An 11,949-nucleotide genomic window follows, 5' to 3' on the forward strand; every position below is an offset into this window, starting at 1 on the left:
GCATATATATATATATATATATATATATATATATATATATATATATATATATATATATATATACACATATGTATATATACATATATATGTATATATATACATATGTATATATACATATATATGCATATATATATATATGTATAAATATACATATATATATATGTATATATATATATACATATATATATACATTATATATGTATATATATATACATGTATATATATGTATATATATATATATATATATATATCTATATGTATATATACATCTATATATATATATATACATTTATATATATATACATATATATATGCATAAATTGAATAGCACACATATATATATATACATATATATATATATATATATATATAAATATATATATATATATATATGTATATATATATATATGTATATATATATATGTGTATATATATATATATATATATATATGTATATATATTTATATGTATATATATATATATATATATATATATATATATATATATATATATATATATATATATATATATATATATATATATATACACATATGTATATAAACATATATATGTATATATATACATATGTATATATACATATATATGCATATATATATGTATAAATATACATATATATATATGTATATATATACATATATATATACATTATATATGTATATATATACATGTATATATATGTATATATATATATATATGTATATATACATCTATATATATATATATACATTTATATATATATACATATATATATGCATAAATTGAATAGCACACATATATATATATATATATATATAAATATATATATATATATATGTATATATATATATATATATATATATATATATATATATATATATATATATATATATATATATATATATATATATATATATATATATATATTATACTGCTGAGTGAGCAGTGTGATGTCACACTGAAAAAGCCTGCTGCCGGGGGCTTCAGTGCATACACCGACTGAAAAATAGCCTGACTCGCAGTGGAGTGCTACTACATTGACTGAGGGTTTAGCATGGGGCAGCAATCTTTTGATTCATTATTAAAACTTTTAGCACGCAGCGTGTGTATTTTTTTCTTAAAGCCAAACACAAAACTTAGTTTTTTACAATATTATGCAAGGCTCACATCTTATTAACTTAAAATCATTTATTTCGCTAAAATCTGTTAAGATATTCCTTCATACTTGCTAACTTTTCACAATGATGTTTAACATTAAAATGTCACTGTGGTGAAGTTCAATTATATTAATTTCAATAAAATACGCTCAAAGAAGTAATTATAAGATGAGTGAAATTGTTATAACACGATAAAAAAAATTTTTGTGGTAAAAACTGCAATGTCGCCTTTAAGTAGACTTTTTGCGCATGTCACTGTAAAGTAGATCTAGGAGTATCATGGCCTACTTAAAATACACGGCCTGATTTGTTGCATTTTCCGTAATAAATTAAGAGGCGAGAGATTTACGGCCTGTGTATAAAAGCTTGAGTTTCTGTTATGGTTTTGAGTCGTATTTGTATTATAAATGTTTTATTCTTATTTTATTAAAATAGCTAAATAATAGTTAGATTCTCTTTGAGCATTTACATTATGTTTTTCTGGATTTTTTGCTAACTGATTGCCTGCTTCAGTTAATTCCAATAACACAGAATACTGAAATAGGCTTTCAAATAGCTATATTAACATGCCACTAAAATAACCTTACATGTTACTAAAAATACACACTCTCCATTGAAAACAAATTCAAAGGTTTGTAATTAAGTATTATAATTGCAATTAATAGGATATCATATTTCTTTACCTGAAGTGGTGAAAATTAAAAATTAATAAACTGTAGTATGTTAGAAAAAACATTCAAATTCATTGTGTATCAAGTAAATAACCTGAAGTTTGCATAATATAGATTTATGGTTGAAAAAAGAAATTAATGAGTGTATTAGCTCAATTCACCTATCTGAATTTTAAGTAAGAGCTGTTGTTATCGATAACCATGTTAATGCATTTTCATAATTTATGAAACTATAAAAATGTATTAACATTGGTAGAATGGTTTATGACATAAACCATATAGACTGGAGAGAGAAAACTATTTATTTATCATCTAGTTTATAAAGGGGTATTCAAAACATACTTATAATTCGATATACTCTGTTTTCTAAAATAATGTTAGAAACAACTTGTTGAATGCATAAAATGTTTTTCTTTGTTTCTCATTTGATTTTTAAGAGACAAAGTTAAAATAACTGTTGGTTGCATTGCAGGGAATGTATTTCATAGAATTTATGCAAAAGATCAGTTACTAAACAGGAACTAAAAAAGCAAGAAAAATTATCAGATCACTTATCATGGAAACAACAAACAAGTTGTCAACCTGACATCAGTAATATTTGTTTAAACAACTGTAGCTGCAATATTGAGTTATTTTTTTGAAATAAATAATGCAGCACAATTTTTATCATTGTTTTACAAGTATTTAATCACATTTAACTTAAAGCAGAAACTCAATACATCCAATCAACCCAGCAATGCTGCTGTGAAAGGTGATAACAAATCCACACTTTATAGAGAAATTGCAAATTGTATTGAAATTTGGTCAAAATGTGAATATTTTACATCAACCAAACAACCTTTTCATGTTATAATTACAAAACTTCAAGTAAAACATTCTTATGAATGATTTGCTTGAACAAGGCTATACATTTGTTCTTTCATCCATTATAAAATAGATCCTTTAGAGCCACATTTTAGTAGGAATAGATAAATGAGCAGTGGTAGATTTTTTGTGAGTCTTTTAGATATATGCATCAATGAAAAGATTTTGGCAGAAGTCTGATACATTTGATAATCCTAATTTAAAAATAACATAGCATAGAAGTTGCTAGCACTATAGGAAGTTATGCTACTAAAAAATGATAAAAAAAGATTTGGATGTTAAATGTTTTTTTGATCAAAAAAAGCATTGTTGTTAAGAGCCGTTTTTTCTAAGAATCAGGCAAATTCCTGAAACTGTGGAAGTGACCTCCTCCAAATTGCTTGAATTTTTTATATATTGATCAGAATATAGAAAAAACCTGTTGGGGAAAAAAAAAAATTTCAAAAATGTTTCGTTCACTTGGAATCTGGGCTTAAATTTTTGAGATTTTTTTAAAAATTTTTAGAAATTTAGTTTTTGCCACCTTTGAACCCATTTTTTTGGCAAGGCAAAAAGTTGCACATAGCTTTTGTAGTTAATATCAGACGTAACCCAAAAGCTCTCTCCAAAAAATATTAAAAAGTTGCGTGACACTGTGCGGTTGGCTAATTATCATAGTTCAAAAGTACAAAATCAATCAGTTTTGTCAACTTTTAATCGGAGTTAATTCTAGCGGCGAAGTGTTGCACACAATTTTTCTTTTAGGATTTGAAATTATCAAAGGTATTGAGTCTAAAAATGCAAAGAAAGTTATGTGATACCTAAGGCCTATTAATATATTAAGGCTTGAAATTGGAAAAAAATGTTTTAGTATACTTACAAAATGAACCATTACGGCAGAGGCGCTTAGTTTTGTAAAAATGTAAACATATCCAACTGTCAATACAAAAAGGTCCTAACAAAATAATATAAAAAATTCGTGTGATTTTGTCACACGCATGATATAACATGAATTAAAAACTGAACAAAAATCTAACATCAAGATAACTATATTGCTAATTAAATAAAACATAAATCAAACATTTAAATGTTTTTCCATTTAAAAATTAGTTTTTCATTTATTAATAGAGTCATTTACACACATTATCCACCACATCACACATAATTTCTACTCTGCTGCAGTAAGTTTCTCTAAGAATAATGATATGACTGTATTATAGTCTTCTTCGGATAATGAATAATCGCCACAACCACTGATTAGAAAAGGAGCATTTACTAAACAGATAATTTTATCAGTTTGGTTATTTATCTCCTCGGTAGTAACTGGCCAGCGAAAAGTATTCTTCTCTTGCCCGTTAATCATACAATTAACTCTGATCCCAGTTATAGATACCTAAAAGTATTAGCGCAACATTTAAAATAATATAATAAAGAGTTTACGATATGTTTAATTTTGCTTACATTCAATAAAACTTGTAAAGTCTTATATAATGTCATTCTGAAATTATTTTTACATTTTATTTATATTCCTTTTATTTTAGAGCACTGTTTTGTAAAACAAAATAAAAACTTGAAACTAATATATACTTTGAATAATATTACCTCCACAATATATCCAATATTCCATTGTTTTTCATATGCAACAGCAACCCAATCATTCACTTTCCATACAAGACAAATTTCTTTTGCAAGATTGGCGATGTCTTCCTCATATTTATTATCATCTTCATTGTCTCCTGCCAGATTAAAGTCATCATTTTCGCCATAAACTTCTTTGTTATCGTTAACCTGACTATTTTCATTATTTTCTGTTGTAGGTTCTACCAGTTTACCTTTTCTTTTCAGGTTACTAAATCTATAACAATATCAATTGTACATATTTTTAAACATATGTAAACAAACACACAAAATTATAACTTTCACCTAAATTTTAATTTCATATTTGTAAAAGAACTATTTAACAGTCAGAAACATAATCTAATTTGCAAAAGTTTTGATAGCAACAATGCCTACCTTGAAAATAAAGATCTTATCTGTTGGCTAGTTACATATTGATCAGGCGGAAGTTCTCTCCTCAGCTGCATGTGAACCTGCTCAGGGCTCATTTTATTACCTGATTCTTCTTCACGAATAAAGTATTTATACAACAGTTCTTTCTGCTGATTTGAAAATCTAAAAGAACTTCGAACTGGTAATGCCCAACCTTGCAATAGAAAAATGTTCATGCAATGTGGTTTGTCTTTTACGGAAGCACTGTTAGAGGATGAAGAAATTGGCATACTTAGATGTGAAGTAATTTTCATCTTATGAACAAACGAGTTACGAACTTTATCCAATGATGTTAATGATTTCGGAACTGTATGAAGACCGGATAGCATGTGTTCTTCTAACTCAGCATCGCTTTCAAATGATAAAGTACAATTCATTTCAGTGCAAAATCTTAATGAATATAATTGCCTGTCACTTCTTTTCTGTTTTTCCTTAAGTGACTTGTTACGCTTAATTGAATTATCTGTTTTGCTATATGGCAACAACAACTTAATCGAGGGTTGAATTTTAAGATTTCCATACTCTTGTTCAATTCCCTCACCGATATTGAAATAACGCCACATCTTCATACTTTTCTCACCAAACTCAAATGAGTGATAGTTGCAAATGTTCTTAATCTTTGGTCCAGTAACTACAGTTTTATCATTGCTAATTTGAGCAACTGCTACTTTTGCATCTTTAGCGCCAAAACTATAATGCATAGCCTTGTGTATATCTTCAGCAGTCAAAAGATTATTACCAGAGTCAACATAACTCCTTAAAATTGTCTTTACAACTGCGCTCTCCCTGTCACATTGATCTTTTCCACAACAGGGTTCATTATAATCATATCTCAGCAACTTTATATCTCTCTCTTTGCATACATTGTAGATTGCTTCAGCTGAAAGATTTCCCTGATAGCAGCCAGCATTATCAGATTTGGTAAACATTTTCTTGATATGCGGTTGATCAATTCTGAATTGGTCTAAAACTGCAGTGGCTAACGAAACAACATCATCTATTCCCTGATCACACCTATACATTGAAGTAAAGTAAACACGTTTGAATAACTTTCCTGCTATTTTTATGAAGAATATATCCACATGTAAACTCATTCCTTTCTTGCCAAAATACTCTCTTTGGCCCTCTCTGTATCGAACCGGAAGAATTTTTTGACAAAAATCTTTAAGCCAGAAAGCAGTTTCATCGTTTAATTGCTTAAAAGCTTCGATTTTTGCCTTTTTCTGTTGAAAATCTCTCATCAGGTGTTTTATGTAGTTGAATACATCCTTTACAGCAATTTCCAAATCATAAATAGAATCAGCATTGTCAGAATTTTGAATTGTTAGTTCTTTGATCATCTCGATAGCTTTGCACAAATCATAGCAATCGGCACATACCACTTCTGATATCTCTGTGTTGGATTGAAGATTTTTTTCAGATGGATCTGATAAGGCATGTTTTGAGCTATGAGAAGAAATGTTTGAGTCATTGACACTACAATTGGTTTGATAACTTGTTTTCAAATACCTTTTTCATTTTTCAAGGGCAGCTTCGAGAGATTTAGAACTAAATCTTTGTGCCAATTTTTGTAATGTTTGAAAACCATTCATGCCTGAAGCAGTAACATCATCTAATCCAGCTAAGCTTTTTCGATTTGAAGGTTTTATTGCATGCAATACTTTCCACAAACTTGAATCAGATAATGGTATATAATTGTTTTCACTACAACTTTTTCGATAGAACATGATAGCGTGGCTATATTTTGTCGTCAGTATTGCATGCACTATCTTTTGTTCTTCACCGCTGTCGTATTTTAATTTGGTTATTCCATAAGCAACATCATGCAAAATACCGCTTGTAAATATAAAGTCTAAGAAATGTTCACACTTTGTTTGATCAAGACTAGATCGGACGAATACTTTCTTCTCTGGAAATGCCAACCCTTTATGAGATGCATGCCATTTTCTTGCTGTTTCTATACGATGTTTGGTACACTCAAATGTGTTCATTACTTCACACTTTTCGGTATACTTTTTGGTATACTTTTTCACACTTTTTGGTATACTTGGTATGGTCTAATAATGAGAGGATAACTAACTTTCCCATGGAATCACTTTGCTTATATACTTTCTGAGCACGAATAATTTCAATTGGGAGAGGGCTATTTATTTCATCAACATTTTTACTGTTAAGAAAATCTATAAGTATTTCATCTTGTCCAGGAGCAACAGCTTTCGCAAATTTTTTCTTTAATAAGTTTTCTAGGCGAACATACTTGCGTTTTAACTTATCTTTAGTAGTATCTTCCAGATATTCGAACTTCCTTTTTAATCTAAATTTTATTGGACTTGCATTAAGAACCTCAGTTACACTCTCACGGCTTCTTAGAGATTTGTCCAAAATCTCCTGTGAAACATTAATTCCACCGGGATCAAATTCTTCATCTGGAGTAGCAGGTGTCATATATGTTTGTTCTTGTTGTGTTTGTGTTTCTGTACATAAATTGGTGTTTTCGTTGACTCTAGATAAAGCAGTTTCTTGCTTTAAATGGGTAAAACACAGCATTGCACCAACTGAAAATACTTCATTGTATCGCTTTGACATTGATATGACGACATGTATTGGTGACGCCCTTAAAGCGGGAGATTTTTTTTTCCTTTTATATTTAGATGGTGAGGATGAAAGCATGTTTTTGGAGGACTCCATGCAATACCAAACGTGTACCGGTGAAAAGCACATATTTGTTCATCCTTTTCAAGATTTCTTCTATTTGCAATAAGTCCATTTTCTTCCCAAATATTATTATCGTTTAATCGCATGACCTAAAAACAATTTTTTAAACAATTATTAAGTGTGTCATTTAAAGCATTGTTTATAATCTGACTCTTCACGAAAAATGTTTACAAGTTTGAAATACATTGTTGTTATTATTAAAATACAATATTGCAAGAGTGTGATTAATTTAGTGATTATTTATTAAAAGAGTGAGGAATTAATTAAAAGAGCTATTTTTTTTTGTTTAAAGAACTTTGTCTCAAAATCTTATTGCAGAGAAGTTATAAAGTATGTAATTATAAAAATTATATTACAGTCTGCGTAAATTTAAAATACATAATTACCTTTAAGTTGATGAGGTGTTTCTTAACATCAACATCTCCCAGCTGATGAATGTAGAACATTTTGTTTATAATTTTATGTTTTTTGAATGATCCACAATTTCCTTTTGAAAAGCAACAACAGTTTTCATAAAAATATTTGTTTTGTTTCATACTCAACTAAAAACAAGTTCTATTTATGCAGTACCTATTTCTCAATAGCAATGATAAAATATCTACTCTATTTATGCAAATTTTAAAGATCGTTAAAATAAAGTTAAGACATTTTTATGGTAAAGTAAACAACCGCCCACTAACTTGTTTCTCCACAATCGTGATATCAGCGATTCTTTTTCCATTCGATCACCACAAGTTATTTGGTTATGACGTAAATTTAAATAATTTACTTCTGATCATGTATTGTTTTTTATTATTATTTATTTCAATTGTTATGATTTCTATATCATAGTCAGAAACGCTTAAATTTTTTCTTAACATTACGTGCAATGTTTTGTGTAATGCTAAATGCTAATTTTGGATGATAGAAATTTTATTGTGAGCGAAAACCTCATCTGTGTGTCCAAAAAAATATCTCTTCGTACTTAATCATTTTTAACAATTTGTACCTTTATTTTTAACTTAATATCTAAAGATCACACGAATTTTTTTTATTATTATGTTAGGACCTTTTTGTATTGACAGTTGGATATGTTTACATTTTTATAAAACTAAGCGCCTCTGCCGTAATGGTTCATTTTGTAAGTATACTAAAACATTTTTTTCCAATTTCAAGCCTTAATATATTAATAGGCCTTAGGTATCACATAACTTTCTTTGCATTTTTAGACTCAATACCTTTGATAATTTCAAATCCTAAAAGAAAAATTGTGTGCAACACTTCGCCGCTAGAATTAACTCCGATTAAAAATTGACAAAAGTGATTGATTTTGTACTTTTGAACTATGATAATTAGCCAACCGCACAGTGTCACGCAACTTTTTAATATTTTTTGGAGAGAGCTTTTGGGTTACGTCTGATATTAACTACAAAAGCTATGTGCAACTTTTTGCCTTGCCAAAAAAATGGGTTCAAAGGTGGCAAAAACTAAATTTCTAAAAATTTTTAAAAAAATCTCAAAAATTTAAGCCCAGATTCCGAGTGAACGAAACATTTTTGAAAATTTTTTTTTTCCCCAACAGGTTTTTTCTATATTCTGATCAATATATAAAAAATTCAAGCAATTTGGAGGAGGTCACTTCCATTGACTGCCTGATTCTTACAAAAAATGACTCTTAATAATAAATACCTGAAAATATTATAAAGAGGAGAACTTATATATCAACCTCTGTATAATTTTAATTGTCATATTTTTAGTATTATAGATGCTATTTCTCCTATTCCAATCAAACATTGCAGTTTATTTTTTTTAAATAAAAAGTTTTGCAGAACAAATTTTATAGACTTATTATAGCTGTGTTACTTTTACAAGTGAGAATAACCAAGAGTGGGAAATAAATACAGATCTTGTATTGTTAAAAAATTTTTTTTTATAATAATTTGCAAAAAGAAATTAAATATTCAGTAAGCAAAGATCAAGTGAAAGTATTTAAAAAAAGATAAAGACCAAAAATAAATAAATTTCAATTATAATAAATACAAAATTACAAACCTTTGATTTGATTTTTAACGAAGAGTTTTAGGTAATCTTAGCAACATGTTATGTTTAGTAGCATGTTGATAGCTATCTGAAAGTCTTTGTCTTTGAAAGACATTTAAATGTTTAAATGATGGTTATGTAAAAAAAGTTTGAATGACAATTAAATTCAATATAAGCATTATTTACCAATGAATAAATTGAGATAAAACTAAAAACAAGAAAACTTAATTTCTATTTCACATTTATTTAAAAATTACTAAATATTGTTCAATAAATAAATCTTATTTTGTCTTAAAAAAAAAAATTATTAAATTTAACACAATTGCTTTTTTGGTTTTCCCTCCTCCTTTTGTTTTTTGTTTTTTTACTAAAAATTAATTTGAAAATGTGTTTCAAGGCTACATCAAAAATTTACAAAATACATATGCCAAATTTTTTTTTATAAGCCAAGTGAAAGAGACAATATATTTTTTTATAAATGGTACTTCGAAACATAAAATAATCTTTGACAACCAAATTGCTGATAAAGAAACTTGAGTTATTTTTAAAAATTTAGAAAAATGAAAAAAAAATTACAATTTATTTACATTAAAATATTTATACATCAAGCCATCCCAAAAAAAGTGTGTGGTTTTTTATCTTGCATTACCACACATGAGTATTTTAGATAACTTGGTCATGACCGTTTGCAAATTTTATTATATTAAGTGTTGCGGAATAAAGTTTTAAAAACAAAGAAAGCAAAACTAACAAAATTAAAATAAACTTAAATAGAAAAAAATATATTAATAATTTAAATAATTTGTGTATTGCTTTTATTTCTTTTTCTTTAAAGAAACAAAAATATTTTGTTTCTTTAAAAAAACAAAATACTTTTGTTTCTCTAATATAGGTTGTTATTTTCAGCAACAAAACTTAATAAGACAAAGCAAAAAAAAAAAAAATTTTAAGTTGACATTAAAAATAATGATTTTCCTATTTTGTATCTTTTTTTTTAAAAGAGGAAAGTGAAAATATAAATTGTCATCAGTGTGTAAAATATATTTGTATAATTTTAATGTAACAAGTATATATTGTCCCTGTAAGAAAATGTCTATGTGATGCATGCTTATAACTTTTTGCAGTATATAATTATATTTATTTGTAACTATGTAAACGCACATTTAGCTTATTTGTATAAGGCATTAACTTCATAGACAGAATGTCTGTGGTTCGAATTCTACAACTGTCCAATTTTTTTGTTTTTCTTTTAAATACCACTGGTCATATGTTTGTTTTGTAACCATTTATCTTTCCTTATTTATATATAAAAAATCTTTTTTTGTATGTTTTTGAATGATGCACATCTCATAACATTCAGATATCTTATACCATTTAAGCCTATTTATATACACACACATATAGACATTAAGACACATTGTTTTTAAGCTTCAATCACTTTTTTTTACATAGCCTTAACTTTTTCATATTGCTTTTCCTGTACATATTTTATCCTCAATCTTTTTTCTATTGCTCTGTGAATGTGAAAAAACAGAAAAAATTAAAGAAGAGGTGGGTTTTGACAAAACGTTATACATAAAAGTATATGCATGCATTACATAGATGTTTTCATATAGAGACAATATATATTTGTTACATTAAAATTATACAAATATATTTTACAAACAGATGGCAATTAATATTTTTGTTTTCTTCTTAAAAAAAAATAATAATAAAATATAGAAAAATCATTATTTTTAATGTTGACTTAAAATTGTTTTTTTGTTTTGTTTTGCCTTATATAATTGTGTTGCTGAAAATAACAACCACTTTAAAAAAATAAATTATTAATTTCTTTTTACCTGTTTTTATTTAAATTTATTCTAATTTCCTATTTTGTTAATTTATTCTTTTTTGTTTTTGAAACTTAGTTTTTTACACAATGATTAATATAATAAAACTTGCAAACAGCCGTGACCAAGTTGCTAGAATAAAATATGCACTTGTGGTCATACAAAATGAAAAACCGCACACCTTTTCTGGGAAGGCTTGTACCTTGTTTTTGTTAAGTGAGTTAACTTTTCAACTGAATTGTTTTGTGGTTGTTTATTATATTGCAGTAGCTTAAAAAGGTTAATGTCCCTAAAAAAATAAAGTGAATTTTATGGTGTCGAACTCATATTAAAGGAATCCCCAAGTGTTGAGAGAAGCTGTGTTCATATAAATGAAAATGTTTAAAAATAAATTAAATGGGCTAAAATCTTTTTCTTTATTTTTTATATAATATCTTTTATAAAATGTATATTAATTTGAAAATAATTTTGATGATTGAAGAACTAAACATATTGTTTGATTTTTAATGCATTACGACTAACTTTTAGAATTTATTGAAAAATTATACAAATGATTTTCTTATTGTCAGACAAAAAATACTTTGATATCATAAAAAAAATCCACAATGATGTCATTCACTGAAACTGTTATGAATAAATGCGCATGAAACAAATTATGCAGTTTGC

The 11,949-nt window shown here is 26.8% G+C and overlaps 1 protein-coding gene across 2 annotated transcripts in view; it reads right to left on the minus strand.

Moving 5' to 3' along the window:
* The window catches only part of LOC101240546 (uncharacterized), a 121,682-nt gene that overhangs the window by 78,563 nt on the left and 31,170 nt on the right, over positions 1 to 11,949 (minus strand). The window lies entirely within an intron of this gene.

This window comes from Hydra vulgaris, chromosome 04 (assembly GCF_038396675.1).
Source record: "Hydra vulgaris chromosome 04, alternate assembly HydraT2T_AEP".
NCBI classification, from domain to species: Eukaryota; Metazoa; Cnidaria; class Hydrozoa; order Anthoathecata; family Hydridae; genus Hydra; species Hydra vulgaris.